This window comes from Podarcis filfolensis (assembly GCF_964270895.1).
Source record: "Podarcis filfolensis genome assembly, chromosome: 6".
Lineage (NCBI taxonomy): Eukaryota > Metazoa > Chordata > Lepidosauria > Squamata > Lacertidae > Podarcis > Podarcis filfolensis.
The window spans coordinates 64973981-65001820 of NC_139609.1; positions in this window are offsets into that span (position 1 = coordinate 64973981).

The window sequence follows — 27840 nt, forward strand, 5'->3', positions numbered from 1 at the left end:
TCAGGGGATTTGGTCTTAGGCCAAGAGTTGTGCAAGAGAAGTGTCTTTCATTTGGACAGCCCCTTGTGAAGTACTACGTGCTTTTAAGGGTAAGAGTAATGCAGTAGCTAAAGCTGATCTGGTCTGCTTCACATCTTTTGAAGAAAGGGCAACTGGCATGAATTGCTCTTTTGTAATCCAAGTCAAAAGTGTGTCATGATGTCACACTGTGGTTAAAACCATTCATTAATGGAAGGCTGTACTGCAGTGGTATCTCATGTTGCTGATTCTGCATGTACAGCAGCACATGCCTCCAGTTAAAGCATTCCTCTCCTGCCTGATGTAAAGCTGTTCCAGTAAATGAGCCCTTGCAGCTCTCATCCCACACCCACCTACCCCGAAAAAGTTAGGACAGCTTGACTTTCCCATAGAAAATCTGGTATGCCTTATTCAGGTTTTAGGAAAGAGGCTGGCAAAGTGTACAGTGACAAGGTCTCATCCTGTATCAACATGCATTACTGGAGTGAGATATGCCAGGATTCAAATGAACCATGGCATAAATGGTGCTGAGTGTTCACACTAGAAACTTAAAAGCATAAATACAGAGAGAAATTTACCAGCCCAAGCCTTTTCGTCAGTCACTCAACTTCAGTGCTTTACCATCGTGGCAAGATTGTTGTGTAAAGTACCGTATTTTTTGCTCTATAAGACGCACCAGACCACAAGACGCACCTAGTTTTTGGAAGAGGAAAACAAGAAGAAAAAAATTCTGAATCTCAGAAGCCAGAACAGCAAGAGGGATCGCTGCACAGTGAAAGCAGCAATCCCTCTTGCTGTTCTGGCTTCTGGGATAGCTGCACAGCCTGCATTCGCTCCATAAGATGCACACACATTTCCCCTTACTTTTTAGGAGGGAAAAAGTGAGTCTTATAGAGCAAAAAATATGGTAATTCACGCAGGTTTAGAGGAGTGATGGGATTTAGCAGTAGAGCTGGATCTTTGAGCTGAGCTGAGAATATTCTTGCACGTAGAGGAAAGAATCTAAGAATTGTGAAGTGCCTCATTCTATGTGTGGTATAAATTGGGGGGGGCGGGGGGACTCCTTGGGTGAATTTTTTCTCTCATTCTAAAATAAGAGGCACTGTGAGGGATATTGTTTGGGACTGAAGCAAGGGCACTTAATTTTGAAACATGCTTCACCCATCTCTTCTCTATGTTTAAATTGATGGGAGGAAAGTTCTTTCCACTGACTAATACTTCGATTTTTGCCAATGCCAAAGTAATTGTAGCTGGACCTTTCTAAGGCAGCACAAACCAATGCCTCCTTGCTTGCAGCTGTCATTTCCTTGTATCTATTTATATTTTTCTCACTTATCAGAATGTATATTTTGTATAGCATGTGTAATATGTTTGTCTATTGTAATATACCTTCATCCAATAAAGAGACACAGTGAACTCCTTGGTTTTTCATGGTAAATATAGAGGAAGAGGAAAGTCTTACAAAGGACTAAGTGCGTAGTCCATTTCTTGTGTCCAGTATGAATATATTTTACACTTGTACTGAAGGAAGGAGTTCCTGTTGAATGTTATTTCTGTTCCTTGGAATACTGGTAACTTGTAAGTGGCTGTCCTGAGCATCCTGAATAACTAGAGTGAGTCTGAACTTGATTTTTATCCACTCCTGAGCCTTGATTTCCAATGACATGATAATAAGCTACCACCATGAAAAAAGAGACTTTAGGTAGATGCTACAGCCTTGAAATTACGTTGGGAAGACATGGGTGTTTCACTTATCTGTTAAAGCCACTGGCATATGTTGAAAAGAATTGTCTGCAAATGATATGAACATATTGCAAGGCTATGAGTACTAGACTGTCAATGCTGCTATAAATAAGTTGCTACCCCATAATTACTTTCAGGGCTTCTCATAAGCATAATGAAGAAAGGAGGCAGGCATGAAACTTCAATATGCATCCAACATCTGAGTATCAGTGAAAGTGTATACCAAAGTTTCTATTTGCTGTAATGTTGGCATGTGGACCCCAACAAATGAGAGTTCTAACACCCAGATACTTGGATGCTATGAAGCTGTGCAGCTCCTCACCTTCAGCTTGGATCAAGAAAGCAACTCACACTATAGATTTAATTGGGCAAGGTAGCCTTGTATGCAGAATTAGCCATTCAATTTGAAATATATGTGGAGGGAGAAGCAGTTCAGCATGTAACTAAAATTGGCCTTTAGTGTGGGTTGAGTTGTGCTTCACTAACAGACTTTGCTCTGTGTTCACTTTGACATCTGGTATCAAAGATCTCATTTAAAGAAATACATTTTCCACGTTTACATGGGTTACATGTTTTAACTTATATCAGAATGCTGGTCTGGAAGCGGGATTGTGTGAATTCACTAATTTCCCCACCATATTAATCTTTAAAATGTATTAAATTAAGCCACTGTTATCTGAGGAAAGCAAAATACTGAATCTGAATATTCTCTGTGAGAGGTCTGAAGTGGTTGAAAAAGGATTTCAGAAGGGTGTATTACATACAGCCTTCCCCAATTTGGTGTTTTTCAGATACTTTGGACTATGGCTGTCATCAACCTGGGCCAACCAGCTGTGCTGGCTGGGGCTGATGGGAGTTGAAGTGCAAAACATTGCATAGTCTTTAACGGCCTTCCTTCCTTCCTTCCATCATTCTCAGTATCAGAGCTGCACATGGGGGAACCAATCTCATAAAAGAGAATTCAATAAAACCTAAATTTTAAAAAGACTGCCAGCTGGCATTTGGATGTTTCAAAACTGGCCATCCCATATCTGAGAATTGGCACTTAACTGCTTGCATGTGCCGTGGCAGCCATTCACAATTTTGTAATTAAGTACTGTGTTATCTATCACGGCTTTGTTCCAGTATTCTGCTTTCCAGCTGAACAGCAAATTATTTTCTGTTGAATTCAAGCTATACACCTTTTGCGTCACATAGTTCCTAAATGTGTGTATGCCAAGGGAAAGATAATGTTTTGTGCCTCTTCAGCTGACACCAAATGCATTTATCTACACAGGGAGTTGAAAGTCCCTAGGCTAACAAATGTAGGGCACACAGCTATGGCCTTCATGGCTTAACCATTACTCAATCCCCTGAGTAAAAGATACTTTTGAGCAGAGCTATCTGAGGCAACTGTGAATGAAATATGTGACAGACCTGTCCACCTGCTCCTTTGGCTGAGCTTCAAGTACCAATTTAGGGACTTCTAGTTCCAACAACCACTTCTGGGATCCCTTCAATCTAGACGGAAGATTACTTCCAGATTGTAACCCCCATTGTACTGGCCCAGGGCCATTTTGGTAACTTTCAAGAGGGTTAATCTATTAGACTTAGCATACTAACAGTCTCGGTGGTGTTGGTTGATAAAAGTAAGAACCATAGATACATTCAATTATATGTGTCAAAACTTGTGTTTTGTTAATTGTTCAGAGATTATCCACCATACTTCATACTAGATTATGTGATTGCCACCTCTCATACAGACACTCAAGTTTTAATATCAGCAGAGAGGCGACCTTGGCAGTTCTAGCACCTTTAGAAGGGGGGTGGGGGAGCCAAGATGTGGTGTTTTCCCCCCACAGAAGTGTATCTGGCACCTGCATTGTGTAGTTTTTGTCATAATTTGAGGATGCACATCTTTACCATGGCCTTTGTTATGTTTTAAGAATCCACCTTATTAATTTGATTGTAAATTGTTTTAGCTAATGTTAATACTGCGCTTTTGCACAGGGACCTTACAGCAAAGGGCAGAGAAGAAATAAAACAATCCACATTCAAACATGCGATGAGTTCTGGCAAGACTGTTTTTAAAAAGTAAATATCAAAATGCTAACTTCTGCAGATATTACATGTGCTTTTAATAAGATACTGTCCTGAGCTTTTGTAAACCAAATGTAAAAATTACAAATGCCACAGTCAAGGGACACAAATGCTTTTAAAATTGCATTTTAAGGTGACATATCAAAGCGATTTAGAGGCTAAGAGTGTGTGGTTTTGTGACTCGGAGAATTCCTGGTTCAGATTTCATCTCAACCATATTGTTGAGGGGACATTGCACATGCTGCTGTTCTCTCGCTCTCAGGTTCCCTTCTGCAATACGGAGGTTGACTTTCCTTTCAGAATTAAGGCTGAATACAATGCACTTTTAAACACTTTATGAAATGCCAACTACAGTGGTACCTTGGTTCCCGAACTCAATCCATTCTGGAACTCCGTTCAACTTCCAAAATGTTCGCAAACCAAGGCATGGCTTCTGATTGGCTGATTGGACCTTGAAACAATGCCGATAGCCGAAATGGACATTCGGCTTCCAAAAAACAGTCGCAAACCGGAACACCTCTGGGTTTGTGACATTCGGGAGCTGATTTGTTTGGGAGCCAAGCTGTTCGGGAACCAAGGTACCACTGTATTAGTATTAAATACAGTTTCCAGTACATTTCTACCATTTTCTACTAGCTTGCAGGAATGCACTGGTTTAGAATTCATTATGATAGCCTTTTTTTCTGATGGAGATGTTTGTGCTTCCATCATGGGCGTAGCCAGGATGGATGCAGGGAGGGCAGCTGCCCCCCATCAAGTATATAAATAAAATACATAACTAACTGACCAATTACGTTGTGTATAACTCAGTTCTGCCCCCCTAACATAAAGCCTTCCGCCCAAAAAACAAATCCTGGCTTCCCATTCTCCTTTGCCGTGTTGCTTGATGCTCCAAGCCTTTGACTTGCTCCACCCTTTTCTGCCCTTACTTGGTAGTAAAATCCTATCTTTGCTACCTGCTAAACCAGCAGGCTACACCTGTATGAGCCCTGGAAAAACGTGCACTGGGCACCCCAGCTGCAGGGAGTGATGGTTGACTCACGTTTGATATTCAAGTCACACACTTGGCCTGGTGCCACTTCTAGTAGGAGGAAAAACTTTTGCCCTACTTTTCTCTTAGCTGTTCTTGCCGCTGCAGAGCTAAATACCGTCACCCACAGGACAGTTTCTCAGCTGCAGCAAATTTCAGACTGCCTTGGCCAGAACTGTGCTTTTCCAGAAGGGCACAGGCTCCAGCTTTGCTGCCAGCTGTCGAAACAGCCTCTATTCACTAAGAGTTGGCTGCAGCCCTGCTTACTCAGAGCTTTTGCCAGACGGGGGGGGTAGTATTTGCCTTTTTCACAGGCATCCTTGCAATCTGAGTATGTCTTGTCCAGGCAAGGAGTTTAGTTCCAAACTGCTATTTGTTTGTGAACCAGAACTATACTTGCCAGTATAGCTGAATCCCACTGAACAAAGATCCATGCTGGGGTTTTAAATCAGTATTTTGAAACTGAAAATCAATGGGCCGTATCCAGCCAGTGCAACAGAGCTTCCTTTTCCTCTCCTGCCCCATATGCACCCTCAAGATTGACTCCAGAAGATTGGGCCCTCTGGAGCAGATTTAGGGGGTGCATGTGGGGAGCAGAGGAAAACAAGTCCTCTTGTGTGACTGAAACCCCATTGGTGCAACATCAGATGCAAACCAAAATGTCTTAATTATAAACTAATGATTACAGAATCTTGCAACAAGACCACCTGGGGTTGCTGTTAGAAATACCTGCTTTCCTATGAAAGCAGAATAAAATTAAAATCCATCCGTTCTACCTGCAAATATGTCCTGGCAAAAGCACTCTTGGCAGTACCAGCATGAAATCTGGCATTCTGACTTCATTAGTATCCTTTATTAATACAGTATCCTGTAAACCACCCTGAGACCTGCAGGTATAGGGCAGTATACAAATTTAATTAATAAATAATAATAAATAATTAGCATGGCGCGATTACAAAAATACAGGCATTCATGCTACATGCGAACTAGGGAGCAGGGGTCCAAAATCATGTGTGAATAGGAATTATGTAATCAGCTCTTTCCGCTTTTAAGTAGAGCAGACAGCTTGTAATCACAAATAAAATATACAGCAAAACTACTTTTGGTGAGGGGGGAAGAACCCAAACTTATTGAAGATAAAACCATGAATATTTAATAGCCTCAGTTCACCAAGCATATTTAAAAATTAACTCTGCAGGCTGGTGCAGCCAAGATTAAAGATCTGGGCCTTTGGAGGGGGGGGGGAGAGCGCAATGGAAAACAATCGCTTCCTCCCTGGGGTTTCCTTAATAACATTCCTTATTCTAGTAGTTTTGTGTTTATCTGATTCTTGCCTTAATCCTTTGGTGGCTTAAAGATAATTGGATGCTGCATTAGAGCCATTTTTCTCGTCCTTAATTTCTGGCTTCTGGAGTTTAATGTTGTCTCCCTAAACAGTGTGTGGCCTCTGTGCAAACCTCACTGAACGGCGAGGCTCAAGTATTAATGAGCAATGAGCCTCTACAGGTGGAGAGGGGTTTGTCTTCCAGCAACAGGCTCCTTTTTCTCCTCTTGAGGGAGTTGATTGTAAAAACCAAATTGTAAAGGTCTTGGAGAATACCCCTTCCTGCTGAAGGTTATGTGTGCAGTGTAGCCCCTAGATGGCACACTAGCACCGTGGATATCACTGTCAAAGGGCTGGGAGAATTCTGATGGGCGTACTTATGTAACAGCTTGCATCCATCTTTGGCAAGTGCAGCGTGGTGGTAAAACAACAGGAGAACAAAAACACATTTAACACCCAGTAGGCCACTTCCAGAGGATAGGGATGATTGCCAGTGGTGACGAAACCTTGGTTTAGGTCACCATTACTCACTTTGAGTCTGCAACAGCCTGCAACTCACTTTGAGTGTCTGTGCAGTAAGCGTAGGGCTGGTTTAATTGACCCGATTCAGCTAATTCAAGAGTGACTGTCCTGTGCTCACTGCAGTGTTGCTGGAATTGGCCTTGCTGGCTGGGGCAATGGGAGCTGGAGTCCAGCAACACCTGGAAGGCCACATGTTAGCCACCCCTGAGATAATGAGTACAAATGTCACCTATCTGAAAAATTTAGGACTTTCATCTTTCCTTAGGTCTGCAAGGCTTTTCAATCAATGGCTTTTTTGGTATAGTAAGCATGCAGTTACTCTTGCAGGGGGACCTAGATATCTTGCCCTTAAGGCAGTACATCTGTTGCAAAGAGATTGTGGTTGCCGGCGAAATGCAATTGGTGCAATATAATGCCATGAGAAATTTATTTCTGGCTCAGGCACCTATTGGATACAGCCAGAGACAAGCATCACACACATTCTCTAACCTATTCTCTCCCAACTATTGTGTGGCCTTTAAAAAAGTGTGTGGAGTAGTTGAGGTTGTTATAAAAGTAGAACACTCTGATATTATGCCGTTATATAGATGTTTTCAGAAACCTGTCGAAGTAGTAGAGCTAAAATGAAGTTTTTGAACTGTTCCAAAAACCTGCGTTCTGAGAATCAAAACTTAATCCCATAATTCAGACTGGAAAGTCATTCATCTAAGGTGATTTAAACAAATGACTGGAACAAATAGAGAACTTCCTAAATCCTATTTCAAATTGTTCATCATGTACTGTTAAAATGAACTGCAGTTGAAAACCATTGATGTCAAAATGTTGCATATCAAAATAAAAAAACATCCACAGAGAATCTTTGCCATTAAAATACAAATAAGGGTCTTGACAATAATTATTTGCGGCAAATTAGGCTCATCTCTACAAAAAGGCTACCTCCAGCCCTCTCCCCATCAGCTGTTTTCTCCTCTTTTATGAACCTTGAGTCTATGTGCGTGTCCCTTTTGAAAATACAAAAGTCAACAACTATTATTTTTCTGTCCTTAGAACCAGTGGTGGTGGTTGCCTGTGGAAACTATTATAGCAAATGGCAGAGAGGCCAACTGTAGGTGGAGCCAGAACCAATGCCAGGCGGAACCAACTAATTTGCCCCTAACTTCCTCCCTCCTGAATTATATAGTGCCAATATTAGACTATGGAAGAGGAAGCCGACAGCCAGTGTCACTCCCTGGATTGGATGTAGGGCAGGCAGCCAGGGCTGGGTAAGGGCAGATTGAAGTCGGTGGGGAAGCCACCAGAGAAGCTGGTGGGATTTGTAGTGCAAAACAGCTCAAGTGCACCAAGTTGAGAAGGCTGGCCTACCTATACTACCCGAATTACACTGCATCACAAATCCAGAGCAAGGATTAGTAGTATTTCTAGGGTAAATTTAGTAAAGCGTTTCAGGCACCTCTACCACCACCTTGGTTGTTTTCATTCAGTTCTTGATTGTGCAATACTAGGGTGCCCTGAGTTAGGGCACTGAACAGGTGACCTCTGGGCTCTTAATTGTGATCTGCCATTATAAAACAATCCTGTCATCTTAACACTATGCTACACTAAGACAGCCGGTACTTAACACCGTTGCTGTGAAGTCAATGTGTTGTACAAAAGGACGAATCCACTTCCTTTCCTCAGTTTGCTCTTTACCCTGCAACTTTCTAGCCCGCAGGTGGAGAACCTTTAACAGATCGATGGCCACTTTACTCCAGTGCTGTTGAGGGTTGAGTTTCAGAAGTTGGCAAAGCCAAACCATCAAATAGTAAGACCCACAAAGCTATTTCCCAAAGAAACAGATGCACATGTTTTCATTCTTAGTAACTCCTCTCAAGCTTTATCTAGCATTTTCTTCAATGGAAGAAAAGTGTTTTTGTTTTTAAGAAGAAGACGCTCACCAATACCCTTTATGTACAGGGTACTTTCTCTTTGGGAAAGGGACATAGGTCAAGGGTAGAGCACGTTTTGCCTGCAAAAAGTTCTAGGTTTAATCCCAAACATCTACAGGCAGGACTGGGATGAGCCACTGCTAGTCCATGTAGACAGTATAGAGATTGACAGGCAGTGTGACTCAGTATAAGGCAGCGTCCTCCAAGTTTTGACCCTACAAAAGGCAAAGAGACTTGGCAATCCCAGCAGAAGAATGCCAGTGAGGTCGGTGCACAGCTAAACTGCAAGTCCTGAGTTACAGCTATTCGAACAAAGGCAGGAACTATAATGCAGTTGCCTTCTGAAAATTGCATACACGCAGCTGCAGAAGTTTACAACTTCTTGCATGTTTCCAAGGAACAGAAGTCTGCTGAGAAATTTTCCCTTCCATTCCCCCCTCCCCCAGCAGAACTTTTTTGCAGAGTAAGGTGCTGCAATGTGCACACTTTGCACAACATCAAAGCCCTTTCCCCACTCTCTGCTGAAGTGCAGTTGGTGGGTTGGGAGCCAGAAGGCTTAATGAAATCTGGCTGCAGGCCTAGACTGAGAGTTGCTCACCCTGCCCTAGTCCTTGTTCCCCAAACCCAGAATCAATTTTGAAAGCATCATCCAAGCCTCACTTTATGAATGGAAGTCAGTGCTACTTTTAGGCACTCTTTCTCCCTATTGAAGAAAACCTATTTGGAAGACAGAAGAGCTGGTGCTGAGAGAGGCAACTCTCATCATTGCATTGTGCTGTAGTTCCATTTATCACAATGTGAATAAGCCACAGTCAACCCCTTAGGGCCATCTGTAAGTCAGAATAGATGAGGCTTGTACAAAGCTGTGTAGCTGAAATTCAAAGCATTCATGTTTTAGTTTGCATTTTCCAACAATTTTCTTTTATAAAATAATCCTCAAAATGTGTTTCAAGTTTATTCTTATTCACCTTAGTACATACTTGTAAACCAGTTAACTCAAGCTATGGTCATATATACTTAGGTATGTGTGTGTGTGTGTGTGTGTGTGTGTATGTGTGTGTATGTATATATATATATATATATATATATATACACATATATATATAATTTTCATTTTCATTTACTTCCCCAACCTCTTCCTCATTCTTTCCCTGCAGCACAGTCCAATTAAAACTATGGGTTTGTGAGTGTTTTGGACTTCCAGCCACCCCCTTCAAAGCTCTTTGCCCACAACAAAGAGATAATGAGGAAATCCCATATCAGAAACAAGAAATAAAAAAGAGAGAGCACACCCACAGATGATTCTTAATGAAGCACTGCTTTGCTTGGGTCCTAATTCTCACTCAGCCACGAAGCTTATACCAGTCTCTGAGCTGGTTGTCATGAACTGGCAGGATGACAGACAGGAGGACAGGGGATGAGGAAGGAAGTACTCACAGGGTGATAGGGGATGGTGAGGGGATGGGGTTCAGTGCAAGGAACCAGAACAACAGGACGCATCACAAGAGATAGAGGGGGCCCTGTCTCCATGAACATGGTGGGCTCTGTGGTGTAGGGAACAGTGGGTGGGGTGCTCCAGGAGGCTAAGACAGGCAAGGGCCCACAGCCCAGCACCCTAGCTGGCCAGGTGGGGCTCGCTAGTTCTGTGAGGAGGTGTGTGATTCCTCAGGTGGAGTAGGCTTGGAACAGGTGAAGGTCACCTGCCTCATCAAGCCCAGATGCTGCAATCAGCATGCAAAGTACACAAAGGAAGCAGAGCTGAGGTGCTGGGTCTGCTCAACTGCCCTTGTTGATGCACCTTGGCTTGGATTCTCCTGGACCTCCATGGGAAGCTTTGGGCTTGACTCCAGACTGTATCCTGACTGCTGGACTTCAGGTTTGGCTTACTTGCACTGACCCTGGGCTGTGTTTCCTGACCTTTCGACTTTGGATTTTGGACTTGTGTGGATTGTCCCCTGGATTTTAAACTTAGGACTTGACTTACTGACTTGTCACCAGGTACATCAGGGGTTCAGGACACTGCTTCACAAATCATAGTAAATCAAGCTATGGTTTAGTGAGACTATGACCTAGCTCCCAGAGAGGAGCTGGCAACAACTTTGCTCCTGCTTAGTCCTTTTTACTGCTGTGCTGAGCCAAGGTTTGGCTTAGTGTGCCTTCTAAAGTGAGACTCATGGTTAAGCTAATAATAATATTAATAATAATAATAATAATAATAATAATAATAATAATAATAATATCTTTCCCCACCCATCTGGCTAGGCCTCCCCAGCAACTCTGGGTGGCTCCCAACAGAGGACTAAAAACAGGATAAAACTTTAAACATTAAAAACTTCCCTAAACAGGGCTCCTCACTAGGCATGAAGCTGTAATCAAGGCAGCTGCAAGTTCCTTCATGGGAGCCTGCACATTCTCACAGTGGCACTAAACCAGAGTCTGGCTTACTGTGTTGTGCAGACCAGCTTTCTGTCTCTCAGGCTACCCTATCTCATCGGGTCATTGCGGGAAGGAACCACAAATGCCACCTTCAGCTCCTCAGGGAAGTCTACCAGGGCTGGGCCAATATATTTTGCTGCCTGAGGAGAAAGACGAAATGGTGACACCATTCCACATACTAAAGCTGACTGGACTCTTGCATTTGACTCTTACTTCAGTACTGCTGACAGGAAATCATCCTCTGCCACACCTGAGGGCAACAAGCTAATTTAGGGAGTGCTGGGCAGGTTATGTGGCACATGGAACTTTGTTGACTGTGCTTCACCATCATTCCCCATTGCCTCTCCTGAGCAGACAGCCTCATTCTGCCATGTGCCACTAACTATACACCAGAGAAGTGCCTGGTTTGGTTTTGTCATTCCATTTTTGCAGTGCCTGACTTTTCACAACCAATGCTGCTCTTTTGGCTCAGATCAAAAATGAAAATGTATATATATATAACTTTTCAGCAGCCTCTTTTCACCCACCCAAAAGTAGAGCTTGCTACCAATCTGGCTGAAAACAGCTTGAAAATGTGAAGATTTGGAAAAATATCAGTTTTTAAGCACATTTCCTAAAAAGGCAACAGAGATTTTGATGAAACTGAACCTAAACTTTATACTTTAAAAAAGAGGGAGAGTACAACCATCCTATCCTATAGGCCAGAAGACTCATGTGACTGATATAGGCTAGCTTGTGCATCCACCAGCCGAAGAATTGATGCTTTTGAATTATGGTGCTGGAGGAGACTCTTGAGAGTCCCATGGACTGCAAGAAGATCAAACGCATCCATTCTTAAGGAAATCAGCCCTGAGTGCTCACTGGAAGGACAGATCGTGAAGCTGAGGCTACAATACTTTGGCCACCTCATGAGAAGAGAAGACTCCCTGGAAAAGACCCTGATGTTGGGAAAGATTGAAGGCACAAGGAGAATGGGACGGCAGAGGACGAGATGGTTGGACAGTGTTCTCGAAGCTACTAACATGAGTCTGACCAAACTGCGGGAGACAGTGGAAGACAGGAGTGCCTGGCGTGCTCTGGTCCATGGGGTCACGAAGAGTCGGACACGACTAAATGACTAAACAACAACGTGCATCCACAACTTTGGCAGCATCCTAGATGAGGGAACTTTAAAAAAGCCTGTCAGTTGAAACCGCAGCAAATACAATTTCGGACTCCTTGGTGGATGAAGAAGTATAAGCCCATTTCTATGACCATATTTCAGGTGACAGAATCTCCTCAAGGTAACATTTCCTCTCAATCGTTATATGATATATGGCCATCTTGTGATCCTACCATATCCTTTGTTTTCATCTCAAAAATTGTTTGACACAGCCCCGCCCATGCTACACTCTTTCTCTACCCATATACAAATGTGGGATGAGAAAGAGTGTAGCATGGCTCTGCTTTGAATTAGACTATTAGAGACTCTGAAAGGGTAGGCTGAAAATTCAGAGGATAGGGCAGGCCTCATTAGGCTAATATCATTAGCACAGTTTGCTGAATGGTATCGACCCATCCTTCTCTGAAACTCATTTTTACAAAACTCATTTTAACTGCATCTTTTCCCAGTCTCTGTCACTGCAGTTCTTGCCTTTTCTCTGGTGTGCAATGTTTGCAATGTTCAGCAAATTTTATTTATTTGATTTGGGGTAATGGGGATTTAAACTTTTGATTCCCCACCTGCAGTCTGGAATGGTATAGCCCAGCAACAGACCTCTCTCTGTGTGTGTGTGTTTTCAGCTAAGCAAACTTGCTGCTTATCTCTAAAGTCATTATAACAGTAGTTTAGAGTAATACGTATCATTGAACTGAACAGAAAAGTGTAATTACAAACCGTACACACCAAAAAAAGCCCACCTTTCCCACAAAATCTTTGGTTTCATCCTTCAGCTGTTCTCCTCTTGACTAAGCGTGTGACATTTTGTAGCAGATACTCTACTTCACCCATTTTCTAGCACTGAATAACTCAGCTATCTAAACTTTTTATCCCTGTCCCTCGACTCATTAAGATCAATGGTGATTATATAAAGAACATTATTTTTTTTAAAACCAGGCAAATGTCGGAGGCCTGAGTTCCTGAAATTATAGCATGTTTCACTGCATCCATCCCGGCGGCCCTGTTGCTCTGCTCCAATTCTGGAATTTGTAACCATGGGGGGGGAGGCAATGCTATTAGAGCTGCTGTTTATCTCATTTTCTTTCTGACAAGTCGCTATTGATTTGCTCCGTTAAAGGGACATATGTTGATTAAACCGTAAATGTATATTGATGGGTGCTGTTAAAGGGCAGTGCAGGCAACTCTGCGCTCGTGCTCATCTCCATTCCTCACCATGCTCTCGCTACCACAGGGATCCCGAATCACAGCTGCTGGAAGGCTGTTCCTCCTCTCTGCCAATAACATTTCACACTGCGCTTTATCTCACTGGCTGACAGCCACTTTGTCCTGCATTGGGGAGAGGGGAGGGGGGGGAACGCAATCCCTCTGATGATATGCACAGCAGGGTCAGAGCCACGGGCTCTGCTTGCTTTTCCCATATGGAAGCTATTGTGCTGGTGGGGTGGATCCCTCTATATCCAAACGAGGAGAGCTTTCAGATAGCCTTATTCATTAGTGTGCCTGAGTATTTGTCTCCTCTGTGCCATAGGCTCCACACAGCCAACATTCATGTAGAGGCGGAGCATGTAGGAGGAATGCTAGAATTTTGTAGGCAAAGCCAACATGGGTGAGAGCCAAGAGCAGTCAGCACTGCAGAAGTTTTTCTTCCTGCCTCCTCCTTTGCCTGGAGAGGATCACCACAGCTGTTGGGCTGAAGCAGTCTCTACAGCAATTTATTCCACCACCCCTAGCTATGCATGGCATCAGGCTTAATAATCTGAGATGGGTAAAAGAGCACCTGGCATGAAAACTTTTTTTTTTTGTAGCAATTACTTTCATGTAGGCAAAGCTACCTTTTAATTAAACAAGCAAAAATAACAGGCTCCTGAAAATAAACAGAGCCAGGGCTTTTTTAAAAAAGGCAGCCAGCTGCCAATGTATCCCAAGATGACTCAACATGGGACTCAATTTGTGTGTATTTGCCAACATATTGCAATGGGCGTAATTCACTCATACTGTGGGCACAATATCTGTGCTTGGAGAAACCTGGTAAGGTTCAACAGCCGTGTTTTCTGCCCTCCCCACTAGATTTAGGTAAAATCTGCCTATACCTTTAAAAGGCATCTTCCATATTTAGTTTAGGAGGTTAGGTCCAAGCAGGAGACAGGGCTAGAAGCTAGTGAGAAAATAGCTAAAGGAGAGAAAACATGTTGTACATAGTTCTTTAATAGAACTCTCTTTTTTGCTAACCTGCTCCCCTTTAAACAGAGAACCTTATGACAGCCACCTATGGGTAAGCACATGCAAAAGTAGCATATGGGGCAAGCAGTCTGTATGCCTATCCATATCCTAATTCAGCCCTGTATATCCTCATTTGCACTGCATCCACTTCAAGTGTATTGAGTCCAATGTTCTAGTGCCAAAAGGTCAGCTACAAGGCAACTGACTTACACTGGGAGCCCCAGGCGCCATTCAGAGTGGGCTTATGTATTTTAGCACAAATACATTTAGAGAGCAGTGGCAGAAGTAGCTCCTCACTCTGTTTTTCAAAAGACTGTCCCAACTCCAAAACATCAACAATATCACATATATTTTAAAATATGGGTCAGCACTGCACTGCTATCAAAGCTTTTTCCTTTATCTCTGGTTATTCTGAAGTACTAAAAAGTATTTCCATCAAATTCTTTTGAAATGCATGGTATCTTGGCAGTTTAATATTTAATATATGCACAAGCTTGTATTTAAACCTTGCTCTGAATTTTCATCCCTCCTAAAAACCTTGAAGTTAACAAGAGCTAGTTATCTGGGCAGCAGACGGAGGAATAAGCAGTTTACCTGGTCACAGTCTTTCCTGCTATGGTGAGATGCCTATTTAATCTATTTAAATAGATTTCTGTTTAAATTACAGTTAATAATTTATACATATAGAATGTCACATGCACATTCTAATGCAAATTTATATCCTCTTTCCTTACATTTTTTGATAATTCATTATCTTATAATTGGCAATATATAAGTGGTACACCTCAATCTACATCTAAATTACGGCACATCATGTGTAGTATAACCAAAAACTCTGAAAACTGGCCAGCAGAACTATACAAAGACTTGCTCAAGCTACCAATTCAATTGCACCATCCTATGCATGTCTACCCAGAGGTAAACCACACTGAGTTCAGTGAGACTGTGTAAGATTGCAGGATCGTCCTCATAAATTTCCTTAGTGAAGCAAAAGGAGCAAAAAGCACAAGGCCAGCCATGGCACAGAACATTTTTCGTTTGCTGTTGCTAAACTACTGGGAGTCAGAAATCCTTGCTGATCTACTACTGCCCATAGTTCCATAGTTCCATAGTTGCTGATCTACTACTGACCATAGTTCCAACAAAAGATCCCAGTCGACATTTTGTCATGTGTTTCTCAGCAGCCCATCTACCTGGCATCTGTGTGTCTTGTCTGTTGTGACCCAAACCCTCCCAGGTTGTACAGAACCTCAGAATGTCCATCTTGTTGCTTCTACCTCAGCCTTTCCCCTCTTATTTTGGGGGCGGGGTGTTTCTATGCCAGAAACAATTGCATGTGAAATTCAGCAACTGAAGGGCTGCTGGGGAAGTTTCACTGGCTGAATAATGTCAGCTCACTTTGTCAGATCATCGATAAATGAGGTTATTATAGAGGAGAGCTTAATACTGTCTAAATTGGTACAGTGTGTGTTGGGGTGGGCACTTAACTACTTTAAAAAGTGTGACATAATTTCAGGATGGCTTCTGTTAAAAGGTCCAGCACCCCTGCCAGGGGGAAATAAAAATGCTGATGAAACTGTTTTCAGCACTGAACACCCTAAGGACTCGGATAGCTCCAACTACAAGTATTCCCCCCTTCAAGCCATGAGTAGTTTTAAAGACCTAATAATGTGTGGCCATTTTGCTGGGTTTCATTTATTATCTCTCTTGAGCCAGGTAGGTCTCTTGAGCCTTGAGGTTATATTCCATTTTTCACGCTGTCAAGGTTTTCTCCAAAACCCAGGAGCACTAGAGAGTTTACTTTTGGTTTTGAAGTGACAACTGATATTCCTAAGTCTGGTCTGCAGTAATATAATAACATATATTATTGCAGGAAAGACTCAGGAATATTAGTTGTCATTTCAAAACCCAAAATGTGTGTGTGTGTGTGTGTGTGTGTGTGTGTGTGTGTTTATCTATCTGGCTATCTCACAGTGAGGACTATAGACAGTGAGAAGGCATTTGCTCAGCAGGTCTCTTAAATTTCTGCTTATTTTATCAAAAGCTTAGCATGTTGCTCTGATGCTCTTTTACTTCCTTAGAGACAGTTTTGAGATTTAGAGCAACCCTTGGTTTAAGGCGGTGATTCTGAAGTCATGTCCCAGGGCATGCTGCTGTGACTTGAATGTAATGTGAGAAATAAATTGTATAAGAATATAAAAGCTTGCCTAGATGATCAGACCAAAAGGCCTATATAGTTCAGCATCCTGTTGCTCACTGTGGCTAATTAGACACTTTTGGGAAGCCCACAAGCAAGTCATGAGGGTGATAACCATTGGCAATCCAAAGCACTTATCCATCCCTCGTTAGAGGGCCTACTCGCAGACTTCTAGCATTTTTCAACTTCTAGCTGCTGCCAAAAGAAGCACATCCTGTTCTATATTCTTTTTCTTTGGCAATCACTCATAGCTGAGTAAGATTGTCTTCCATGAACACACCTTTGGTAAAGGCTGTTCTCCAATTGGAGCGCTCACAGGCCAATGTTTCCCAGTTGTCAGTGTTTATACTATATTTATTAAGATTTGCCTTGAGAGAGTCTTTAAACCTCTTTTGTTGATCACCAGTATTACACTTTCTATTTTAAAGTTTGGAGTACAGACGCTTCAGGTTACAGACTCCGCTAACCCAGAAATAGTACCTCGGGTTAAGAACTTTGCTTCAGGATGAGAACAGAAATAGCACGGTGGTGGCACGGCGGTAGCCGGAGGCCCCATTAGCTAAAGTGGTACCTCAAGTTAAGAACAGTTTCAGGTTAAGAATGGACCTCCAGAACGAATTAAGTTCTTAACCAGAGGTACCACTGTAGTTGCTTTGAAAGACGATAATCAGGCATCCGAACAACATGACCAGTCAAACAAAGTTTATGTTGAAGAATCATTGCTTCGAAACTCGTGATCTTGCTTCTTCCAGTACACTGGCATTAGTTCGCTTGTCTTTCCAAGTGATATGTAAACTTTTATGGAGACAACATTGATGGAATCTTTGGAGGAGCTGGAGACGGCATTTATAAGTGGTCCAAGTTTCACAGGCATATAGTAAGGTTGGTAATACAATAGCTTTGTAAACAAGCATTTCGGTTTCCCTGCAAATGTCCAGGTCCTCGTACACTCTGCCCTTCAATCAGGAGAAAGCTGCACTCGCCAAGCTCAGGCAATGCTGGATTTTGGCATCAGCGTCGGCCCTTGTGGAAAGAGAACTGCTCAGCAAGGAGAAGTGATCAACACTTTCCAATGTTATACTATTGAGTTGGATTTGTGGTGCTACAGAGGTGTTTTTTGTGCTTATTGGTGCAGCACTTTGGTTTTTTGGATGTTGAACGAGAGGCCAAGCTTTTCGTAGCTCTTCGCCCTTGACCCTACCATCTATATCAGTGAGAGAAGGACTGGAGTCAGTCCCAAGAGATAATAATGTTGGGACTTGGGTTACAGGAAGGAATTTGCAGTGCTTAGTTTTCTAAGAATATACATTTCTTAATTAATTTATGGCCCCAGGAAAATAACAATGGACTACAGTATTTGGTTGCATGAGGCACTCTGTAATATAAACATAAAACACTGAGAATGAGTTCTTTTGTCACCTAGGCAGTCTTTCCTTGTGAAGTAGGGCAGCTTTTATAATGTTCCCTGTGCATATAATTACAGGAATGGCTGCACTGGCTGCTTTTTCCAGAAGCTGTTAAAGGCTTCTGTCCATACTGTCACTATAACCCCACACAGCTAATTCTTGCTTGTCACACATTTTTCTTAAAGTTTTTGTTCGTAATCTAGTCATGCTGCTTCCACACTGGGCATTTATGTGGAATAGTTCTTGTCACTCACATTTTCAGAGCATCTGCAGGATGTTGTGATGAAAACATATTACTCCTAATGTTTCTTTGTTTCCTCCCAGCTCACAAAATCCATTTTTTTAAAAAAGCACCATAGAACAGCTGCACAATTTCTCCAAGTGTAAATGACCCATCACACAACTGTTAGTGGGTTGTTTCATTAGTTATGGCTTGTATAAATTGCTTTAGCCATTTCTTTCTCAGCGGTATGCCTCTCCTCTATGAATCAGTTCTATCACTTTAACGCTTCCCTTTCCAAATAACTTCAACCTTATATCAGTTTGAGGAGGAAGACCAAACATGGCTCAGTAGTTGAGTCCATTCTTTGCATGCAAAAGGGCCCAGGTTCAGTTCCAAGCATTTTCAGGTGGGAATGCCCCCTGTCTGAAACCCCAGACACCCACAGCCAGTCGGTGTAGACAAGACAGAATTAGATAGACCAATTGTGTTACTCAGTATAAAACAGCTTCCTGGCCCTTAAATCCCCCTTAAATAGGACGTCTCCCCTTCTAAAATGTATGAGTGCTGGCTCACTTTCAGGAAAAGAAAAGGTGGATATTTCAAGCTGTCCTTTTATACTTCAAGAGCATTTCAAGGCCCCATCCATCAATGTGTATATTACAGCTGTCTGCTTTATGAATGAGACCCAAATATACTCCTTCCAGCTCTGAGGTCACAGAAGCACTGGGAACACAGTGATGATTTGGCTGAAGAAGCATGCTCCAGAGCAGAATCAAGGCAGCGTGCTCTCTCTACCATCAGGTTAATTGTTCAGATGCATTGCCCCATCAGCAATAGCCCCTGACAGTAGCACAGGTGAAGTGAAATTACCATAATGTCCTTTGGAGCTCAGTTCATATTGCAGCACTAATGCAATCTCTGGCAAAAGGCTCAAGAACTGTAAGCAAAGGCTAGCTGATGAGTCAGCTCTCTGCCAACTGTTCTGTAAATATGCTAAGTATGAAGCAGCCTTCCCTAAGGAGGCTGCAAGCAACTCCCTCCCCTTGCCCTTAGTATTTGATCTGTAAAATGAGAGATTCTGGGTCTCCAGCAGAGCCTGAGGATGCAGATACAGTAGCATTGGGGTGATTAATTTTTCCTCTATACGGTATAAGGAAACTTAACGACAATTGTAGAAATTGTCCTGCTTGCTTTGAGCCTGAATAGCCATTTTCAACTTTACTCTGTTCAGTAGCAGGTCCTGTGGCAATGTGGATTCAAATTAATTGGCAGTTTTATTTTTGCTTTTGATATCACCTGTTTGGGAATGTTGATACATGTTTGTCAAATGCAAATCTGGACCGTACTCCATGAAAGCTGCACTACGCCATCCTGTATTTCTTAGGAAGGCATCCTAACTTCCCCTTGCCAGCCCAGCAGGGCTCTAAGGTGCACTATGACTACCACTGCATTCACAACCCTGCCATGCACAGTGGCCAGCATGGAAGGTGGGGGCAGGAAAATCACTGTACCAGCTTGAACCTGGTGCAGCAATCACATCAGTTGCTGTCATGTGATGGCAGTGGGACCAGTTCAGGATCCAGTGGGAGGGACATCTCTGCCCAAAGGGGTTTTGGATTGCTCTGCCTAGTCTTTAAGGTGCAACAAGATTGTTTTTGTCTTGATTGCTCAGCCATTTTGTTGATGCTTTATTTGTTGGGAGTAAAGCAACAATGCTTGCAATTTGTTACCTGAACCAGGGTTGGGGGTGATGGACAGAAAGGCAACCTGCTCTCCCTCTTCGCTGATTCTATCTCTTTTAGTTAACTATTCGTTGGCATTTCTTTCCAGGCTTTACTTCCTTTCTCCTTCTTCTCCAAGCTCAGTCAGCTCATGCCTCCAAATTGCCCACACGTAAAGCTTGTACTCAGAATGGCTTTGTTTGCCACGAGTAATAAACCCTTTATCCCTTCAACCAGTCAGACTGTTTCTTTCTGCACACTGCTGCAATATATTTACAAAACTCCAGCACAGTGACTTCCAAGTTAATTTGCTTAGAACCATGCTGTATTCTAATCTCTAGGTGGTCCTCAGAAAACAAGGATAGAGATGTGAGACTTGTGGTAGGAAGTTAAGGGAAAAAAGCATATGACTGAAGTTTAGTTTTAGTGACTGAAGCAAGGAAACAAAAGGTGTGCAGAACAAATGGCGGAGGTGGAGAGGCTGTCTGGTGCAAGAGCATGTAAGGCAGAGCTTTTCAAACTTTTCATGTTGCTGACACCCTTTTGTTTTTGTTTTTTTATAGAATATTTATTGAAGTTTTCAAAAAATTAAAAAAAAAACAAAACACAAAAAAAGAACCAAAAACAAACATATAACTTTCGATAACATTTTTCCTTGACTTCCCCACATCTCCCCTTCTTGTATTCCAATTCAATTTTTAATTCAACAAGTTCCTATCCCCAAATTTTACCTTATTATATTTAAATCCTTTTGCTTAACCAATTTTAACATAAATCTCAATCTTTATACATCAAAACTTATTCTTAATACCTTTTTCTAAAGTCAACCCCAATTCCATTTCACGATTTCCCCATTTTAATCTAGAATAGCAAAACAAATTATTTACAAGAAAAAACAGAATATATTTGTACCGCCTTTGGATACCCAAAACCCCACTCCCCGCTTTTCCCGGTTTCAATCTCCAACCAATGTCCATCAGTCCATCTGGTATCAGCCTGGTGACCTCACATCCGAGGCCCTTAAGTCTCTCTCCTTTCCTCTCTGCCGTTTTTTTTGATAGTCCTTTATGATAAACGCCAAATCGCAGAGAAGCTCTGTCCCCATAAGATCCATACTTCTTCCTGCCAGGCCTCCATATTTAAAATTGTAATCCAAATCTTGTTTTTTACTTCTTTTAAATCCAAATGTCCCAAAAACTCCTGCTTCCACTTTAATCAGATTTATCTTTTCCTTTATATCCATCTTTACGGGCCTTTGGCCTGCCAGGTCTCCATATTTAAAATTGTAATCCAAATCTTGTTTTTTGCTTCTTTCTTTAATCCTCTGCTGCATTATAGCTCCTCCTTCCTTTCCCTCTAAATTGTCATGTGTAGCTTCTTCAAGTTTCTCAAATTTCTTTTCTTGTTCAGCTGCAAGAGTTTTTAGTTCAAAAGCACAGTCCTTTTGTTCTGGTACCAAGACTTGAGTCAAGTCCCTTCCAATTTCCGCAGGTTTATTTACTTTTTCATTCAATATTGTAACATTTCTAGCCAAAACAATGCTTTGTTCTTGAAGTTTTCCCAGGCTACAAAAGATCTTCTCAAGTGCAGTCTGTATTTTTCCACTTACAGCCATTCTGTAATGTCCCAGAGCCCCCTCTAGGGGAGTACTGGTTACTTAGTATTCCTTCCAATTGTAAGTCCAAAAGTCCTTTATTTTCCTTAATTTTCGACAATTTGTTACCTAAATGTAACAAATATGACCAGCCGAGGCAATAGAAACAAAGTTCTCTCTCTCTTTTTTCCCTCTCAGCTTTGACACCTAGTTTGACAGCTGTCAAAGTCTTTTAAATCTCTCCAACAGGCTCCCTCGCGGATCGCTCCCGGGTCCTGGGGGGGGGGGGTAGCAATTCCACTCTCAAAATTAACTCTTATCCTCCAGCACATTCACTTATACTGCCAAAACGTGAAATTAGTTACTTTTAACTTCTCACGAAGAAGATGTTCTTTTCAACCTTAGTTATCTAGTCCTTGCTTTAAAATGTTTACAAGAGGGGGAGACGGACTTCCTCTTTGCGCCTTCCCCGCTCGTGCCGAATCAAAGAAGGAAATTTTTAATATCCAATTTCCGTAATACTCACGGGTTGTTACTTTTAGTCCAAATTTCAAAGGAAGAAGTCAGCGCTCTCCAACCATGGCATGCGGCTTCGCTTCGCGGAGACGGGTAAACAGCTCTCAGCTCCGCGCCACTCACCCCCGGTATGTTCCGGAGCCTTTAAAAAGGCTCCTTTGCAGCGGGGGGGGGGGGCGCGCAAATGGAGCCCGCCGAGCCTTCAGTTCACAGGCTTCCCCGCCTGTGATTTTTTTCGGGTCCCCGCTTCGCCGTAGCGGTAGAACCCTAGCTCCACGAAGCAGATTTCCTCCGGAGATCGGAGGAAATCCGCCATTACCGTTGCTGGCGCTGACCGGAAGTCGTTGCTGACACCCTTTTCACGACACAGTAATTCAGTTTTACTAGCAAACCAGAGGTTAAGAAGAAGAGTTTGGATTTGATATCCCGCTTTATCACTACCCTAAGGAGTCTCAAAGCGGCTGACATTCTCCTTTCCCTTCCTCCCCCACAACAAACACTCTGAGGTGAGTGGGGCTGAGAGACTTCAAAGAAGTGTGACTAGCCCAAGGTCATCCAGCAGCTGCACGTGGAGGAGCAGGGATGTGAGCCCGGTTCACCAGATTACGAATCTACTGCTCTTAACCACTACACCACACTGGCTCTCTATCACCTTTCCAGCCCCAGGAGGCACATCCACGTGACATGCCTACACACTGCAGCTGACACATTAACGTGTCGCGACACACAGTTTGGAAAGTTCTGGTGTAAGGATTTGGAAACAAAATGAAGGTTTGAAATGAGGGCAAGAAGGGAAGCCAGTGGAGGAAAAATAGCAATACATAGTTGTGAGGAAAAACAACAGGCAGAAACACAAGATGGACAGCAGAATTCAAAACAGGAAAAAATATGAGAAATGAGCAAGCCAGTAAGAACAGCATTACAGTGATCAGATAAAGAAAAGGGAGAGAGCCAGTATTTTAGCTGCATTGATGGAAAGAAATGATGAATTTTTAAAAGAGCAAGAAGGCGCTGAAATCAGCAACACTGAAATGAATGAAGAAAATAGTAAAACACAAGCCCCAAGTTATAAACCGTGGGAAAAGAAGAAATAAGAATTTTGTTGAGGGACAAAGAAAAGAAACCAGAAACAAAGAAGACTTGCGGCGGGTGGGGGAATGGGGCACCAAAATATAGGGTGCGTTCCAATGCTAGTCAGGTTAAGAGTAAACACACTGAAACCAATTAACCATTGATTCCAGTGGATCTGCTTTGATTTTGACTAACTCGTTATTAGAAATAATAAGCTTTAAACAGTGAGGAAACATCCAGGATGTAACAGCCAAGAGATAGAAAGAAAGTGTGGCAAAATAAGAGATTTAAGACTGAAATCTAGGAAGGACGTACTTACAAACACTTAAACCACTGAAATACATGGGAATAAATGAAATTACTGGCAATAAAAGGACAGAAAGGTAAACATAAAACATAGCTAATAGAAGACCTCAAGTATGTGGGTTTAGGATCCAGAGATTTGTGAGGGAATGGAGGTGTGGAAATGCTCCTTTACACCTGTCTCCCCACTTATGTAAGTTCCTAGGTACTGTGTGTATAAGTGAAATTGTATATTGTGGGGAACAACATCTAAAAAGCCTGTAAAGTCCCTCTAATCTGCCAAACTCCACCAAAGTCACTCTCTCCAAGTCTCCTTTCTCAAACTCCAACTCTTCAAAGGTCAGTGCAAAGCCTCCTGGGATTGCTAGCTATTTTCCTGATCTTTTTGTGCCGTTTTTGAAGTTTTCCCGCTCTTGGGGAGCTGTTTTTGCCCTTATCACACCTATTTGCAGTTTAAACTGATTTAATTATTTCCTGGCACCTTGCATATACATGGTCATGCATGAGTCAAATGCATGTAAGTGGGGGGGGGGGACGACACACGCCTGTAATATTGTGCATTGGTGCTAAACTGCTTAAGTTTAGGAGTGGGTGAGAAGCTTATTGTAAACCCGACAGGGTCTCCCTCTCCCTCCCAGTGTGTTGTATCAGTTCTTACTTGAAATATGGGTTGAGGGATATGAAGCCATATACCTTGACCCGAATTTTCCTCCTCCAGAATCCTTTAAGCTCATAGGGGGTCTGCCTCTTTTACAATTTCAGTTGTCCTTTGAGGATTAATAGGGATCAGAGTAAGCAATTTCCCTCCAACCCTAATTAATCCCCCTCCTCCAAAGACTCATTTAAGCTGCAGAGGCGCCAGACCCTCTGACAGGTCAAAAGTTTCTGGACGGGATCCCCCTGGGTAGGCAGAAAGTTCCCTCTTGTTTGTGGCTGGCCCAGTATTTCTGTCTTACTGATTGGCACAGGGCCACCCACTTTGCTATTAGAAGGAATGGTTAGCTAGTGACAGAATGAAATGAATCCACACCAGGCTGATAGGAATCAAGCAAACAATCAGAAAAAGAAATAAAAGACAATTTGTCAGCATTAGACATTCAAGAAGCTTAAAAGCAAAAGAAAAGAGAGAAATATAGGATGATAACTAGAAAGACAAGATAGAATCAAAGCAGGCCCTTTCAAAATAGGAGAAACGAGAGCCAGTTTGAAATGAGTAGGGGTGAAAGCCTGATGAGAGGGGGGAAGCATTGTTTCCTCTATTCTTCTATTATTGTAGTATTCAGTGATGGAAAAATGGATAACACAATGTTTATTTCAAAAGAGGGGGAAGGAACAACTGTTTCCTGTGAGTTACAACTTTTATCTGGAATTTGCAGTCCTTTATATTTATGGGATAGTGGAGGAAACCATATATTTCCCATCTTCTGGCTTCTCCACTAATGTTTTCAAAATCTGTGTGAACATCTTGTGACAACAACACCTCCAAACCAGATTGCTGGATTTCTGATTTGCTTTCAGCATGGGAAAATTGGTGCAAATAAGACCTGCTTCTATCATCCTGGATTGCTGAAAACAAAATGGCTAGTTGTGCTCAGGTGAGGGGGAAATGAAAGTAGAGGTGTGGTAAAAGAGAACATCTGCTGGAAAAAACACCATACATGTGACAAACTACCCCTGTGGGCTAATAAACTGCATGCATTATGTGTTATTTATACTTACTGTATTGGATTTTCTGTGGTAAGGGGACATTTGGATTAAATGTAATATATGTGCATGAGCAGCACTGATTCTACACCCCATCTGGAATCACTCTATTCTTCCTAGTTTAACCTCACTCTTGAAACATATCACAGTGGACAGCAGTGGAGATGTCATCAAAACTCATATTTATGGACTCATAAATGAGAGTTTCTGGAGAATGTGTAATTCCCCTCTCATCGGAGAAGATTTGGAAACTGACTTCTTTTCTAAGCCCCCTCCCACTGATCCAGTCCTTTGAGTTTTACCCTGCCTTTCATCCTAAAGTAGGATGAACACTGCAGTAGTGAAGGCACAAAGTAAGAAAGAGTTAAGGTGTCATTTGGGTGGCTAACAGCCCTACTACATCTCTAAAGGACAAACCCATTCCAACTTGTCATTCCCTGGTGCAAGGTATTTTTCTTATATTTAACAATGGGGATCTGAACAAAAGACATTTCATTAACTTGACTATCACTTGTGTGCAGTCTAAGCTGCTAAACTGGCTTGTTCATCAGTTTTAAGGAGCGGCTTCACATTCTGGTTAATGTCTCTTTCGGAGGCGTAAATGTAATTCATCCTGGTATTTAGAGAGAGAGAAATCACTCTGAATCCTGCTGAGATTCATTGTCCGTAATGCCTGGCTCAGAACGGTGCAGGGCCCCAAACGTATACTGAACACAAGGGAATGATTGACAATGCTGCATCAATTCCTTAAAGAAATTTGCTTTTAACTGAGAAGTACTGAAGGAAGGTGTGGTGGAGGTTGGAAAAGAAGGCTAAAGGGAGGGCGAAGCAAGCCAGGTCCCTCCGTTATAAAGTTTTAATTAATTTAAAAATAATGCCTGGGAAGCAGAAGCCCAGTTGCAACACCCTCTCCAATTATATGCTTTGTTGGCACGAATGACCTGCTGATAACTCAGCACACACCTCCATTTGCATTTAAATTAAAAAGGATATTTTAGAAATAAAGACCTGTTTGTTTGTCTCAGAAGATGCCTGAACCATTAACCCGTACATTCTGTTTGAAACAGGGGAGGCTAGTCCATTAGGGAGAATGAGGCACTGCCCTCCCAACCTCAGTGTCCCCTCAACCATACCTCCATCTGCCTGCCTTCTTACTTACAACTGGTCCTGGGTGGGGTGGCATTTGCTGTCTCCTTCTGCCTCAGTTTTGCCTTTGTAGAACTAAGTAGGGAGGATGAACTAAATGGGAAAATGGAGACCAGCTCAGTCAGTAGAGCATGAGACTCTTAATGTTGTGTTACGGGTTCAAGTCCCACATTGGGCAAAAGAGTCCTACATTGCAAGGGGTTGTACTAGTTGATCCTCTTGGTCCCTTCCAACTTTATGATTCTATGAAAACTAGAATTAATTGGCTCTGCCTGCCATTGGCTCTGGCTCCACCCAGGGCTGTCTTTAGCAGATGCGGCGCCAGGGTGCAAATATCCGCCCAGCGCCCCCAAATTACCATGGATAGTGTTGAGGTGGCCGTAGCTGCACACTGCCAGCCATCCGAGGGGGGGGGGCAACTCTCCCCTATGCCACTGCGGGAGAGCAATCCTCGCAGAGGCTTGGGAGTGAAGTTGCGCCCCTCCCAAGCCTCCGTGGGAGGAGAGCGCAGCTTCTTTTCCAAGCCTCCTCGAGAGGAGAGCGATCCCTGCAGAGGCTTGGGAGGGAAGCTGCGTACCTGTCAGCCATATGGTTGGCGAGGCACAGCTTCCATACTAAGCCTCTGCGGGGATCACTTTCCTCCCGAGGAGGCTTGGGAGGGAAGCTGCAGGCCCCCAGCCTTATGGTTGGTGGGGCACAGCTGGCAGGGGTGCAGGGAAAAGGGAGGCCGCAGGCAAAGCCGCGCAGCTCCCCCACTTGCTGGGGCGCCCCTGAGAGGCCGGCGCCCTGGCGCGATGCACCACTAAGCCCTATAGGAAAGACGGCTCTGGCGCCTCCTGCTGTCTACCAGTTGCAATGGCTACAAGCCACTACTGGTTTTAAAGAGTATTTTCAGACTTGGGGTGAAGTCACAGTCAATACAGGGCTTTCCCATCCTCTTTATTCTTTGGGAACCCTTTTGGAATGGCAGAAAGAGCTCATGTATACAGTGGTACCTCTGATTAAGAACTTAATTCGTTCTGGAGGTCCGTTCTTAACCTGAAACTGTTCTTAACCTGAAGCACCACTTTAGCTAATGGGGCCTCCCACTGTTGCCACGCCGCCGCTGCGTGATTTCTGTTCTCATCCTGAAGCAAAGTTCTTAACCCGAGGTATTATTTCTGGGTTAGCAGAGTCTGTTAACCTGAAGCGTCTGTAACCTGAGGTACCACTGTATTTATGTTTGAGTGCTAAATAGGGCTTGGATTCAAGCACTGTGGCATTCAGGATTACAAACTCTCATAGGGATAAATGTTATTGTTTGTAATGTGCATTATTCAGTTTTAATATAATTATGCAATAGTTGAAACCACTCATAATCCACTACTGAGCCAGGACTTTAAAGCAAAGCAAAACAAGAACACCCCTACAACCAGAAGGTAACACTGCTGCCTTAGCAGACAAAAAACACAGGCACTGCCCAGGCACCAGGATCAAGGGCTTGTCTTTAAAAAGAAACTGCCT